Here is a 2500-nt window from a genome sequence, read left to right on the forward strand (position 1 = left end):
CAGCGCCCAACCGTCTCTTGACCGAGATTCATTGCACTATTCCACCCGCAAACGGCTACCCTAAATGTGCATAGACAACGCTCATGGTTCAACACGAACAGGGCGCAGTCTGGGAGCCGAGTATACTAAAAAGAGAGTTTAGCAGCCAAAACTCGTCAAAGCACACGTTGGGTTACCCCATCACCTAACAACGATGATGGCGGTTCCCACCCGTGAAATACACAACCTAACCAATATTGGGCGGCGATGGCGCTCATGAGCCCACGTCCCCACAAACAGTAAGAGAAAGAGAGAGAGGAGGAGATGGGCCAATGTGCGGTCCCTCGCCCAATGTCTTATGCCTCGCTGGGGCAAAGAGAAGAGAAGAGGAGCGGATAAGGGAGGAGATTGGCCAACGTGCGGTCCCTCGCCCAATGTCGGCTGCCTCGCTGGAGCTGGGTAAAGAGGAGAGGAGCGGATAAGGGAGGAGATTGGCACACACGGTGGCGCTGCCGGCGCCGAGGATAGCGAGAGAAGGTGCAGTTTGATCTGATCATCTGGTTTGCTATTTCTCTAAGGCCAACGTGCGGTCCCTCGCCCAATGTCGGCTGCCTCGCTGGGGCAAAGAGAAGAGGAGAGGATAAGGGAGGAGATTGGCACACACGGTGGCGCTGCCGGCGCCGAGGATAGCGAGAGAAGGTGCAGTTTGATCTGATCATCTGGTTTGCTATTTCTCTAAGGCCAACGTGCGGTCCCTCGCCCAATGTCTTCTGCCTCGCTGGGGCAAAGAGAAGAGGAGCGGATAAGGAGGAGATTCGCCAACGTGCGGTCCCTCGCCCAATGTCGGCTGCCTCGCTGGAGCTGGGGCAAAGAGGAGCGGATAAGGGAGGAGATTGGCACACACGGTGGCGCTGCCGGCGCCGAGGATAGCAAGAGAAGGTGCAGTTAGATCTGATCATCTGGTTTGCTATTTCTCTAAGGCCAACGTGCGGTCCCTCGCCCAATGTCTTCTGCCTCTCTCTCAATCTCACTATTTTGGCCGCCGTGATAGGCGCCGCCAACAGCAGCAGCTACCTGGTTGATCCTGCCAGTAGTCATATGCTTGTCTCAAAGATTAAACCATGCATGTGTAAGTACAAGCCGATTTAAGGCGAAACCGCGAATGGCTCATTAAATCAGCTATGTTTCATTGGATCTGTAAACCCACTTACTTGGATAACTGTGGCAATTCTAGAGCTAATACATGCAATTGGTCTCTGACCGCAAGGGAAAAGCGCTTTTATTAGTTCAAAACTGGTCGGGCCCCGGTCCGTAACCCACCTGTGGTGAATCTGAATAACTTCGGGCTGAGCGCACTGTCTCCGCACCGGCGCCGCTTCTTTCAAGTGTCTGCCTTATCAGCTTTCGATTGTAGGTTATGCGCCTACAATGGCTATAACGGGTAACGGAGAATCAGGGTTCGATTCCGGAGAGGGAGCCTGAGAAATGGCTACCACATCTAAGGAAGGCAGCAGGCATGCAAATTACCCACTCCCGGCACGGGGAGGTAGTGACGAAAAATAACGATGCGAGTCTCATCCGAGGCCTCGCCAATCAGACCAAACACACTTTAAATCCTTTACTTAGTATCCATTGGGAGGACAAGTCTGGTGCCAGCATCTTGGCGGTAATTCCAACTCCAATGGCGTATATTACGTTGTTGCGGTTAAAGCTGGTAGTTGGATCTCAGTTCGGACTGACGGTGCACCGCCCGGTGTTTACTGTCACGCTCGAACAACCGCCCCTTATTTCGCCTGAGATGCTCTTTGTGGTGTCAGTGGCGAAGAGTTTACTGAAAAAAATTAGAGTGCTCAGAGCAGGCTATTTGAATATGGCCCGAATGGTGATGCATGGAATAATGGAATAGGACCTCGGTTCTATTTTGTTGGTTTTCGGAACCAGAGGAGTAATGACTAATCGGAACGAAGGCGGAGGCATTAAGTATTCGCGGCAGCTAGAAGGTGAAATTCTTGGACGTCGCCAAGGCGAACTACTCTTGGCATTGCCAAGGATGTTTTCATTAATCAAGAACGAAAGTTAGAGGTTCGAAGGCGATCAGATACCGCCCTAGTTCTAACCATAAACGATGCCAACTAGCGATCCGCCGGCGTTATTCCCATGACCCGGCGGGCAGCTTCCGGGAAACCAAAGTCTTTGGGTTCCGGGGGAAGTATGGTTGCAAAGCTGAAGCTTAAAGGAATTGACGGAAGGGCACCACCAGGAGTGGAGCCTGCGGCTTAATTTGACTCAACACGGGAAACCTCACCAGGCCCAGACACCGGAAGGATTGACAGATTGAGAGCTCTTTCTCGATTCGGTGGGTGGTGGTGCATGGCCGTTCTTAGTTGGTGGAGCGATTTGTCTGGTTAATTCCGATAACGAACGAGACTCTGGCCTACTAAGTAGTCGACGGATCTCCAGAAAATGGTGTCCAGTTAGCAACTAGCCTTAGAGAGGGATAGCGGCATGGTCTAGCATGCAA

This window comes from Homarus americanus, unplaced genomic scaffold (genome assembly GCF_018991925.1).
Source record: "Homarus americanus isolate GMGI-L3 unplaced genomic scaffold, GMGI_Hamer_2.0 scaffold2607, whole genome shotgun sequence".
Taxonomy (NCBI): Eukaryota; Metazoa; Arthropoda; class Malacostraca; order Decapoda; family Nephropidae; genus Homarus; species Homarus americanus.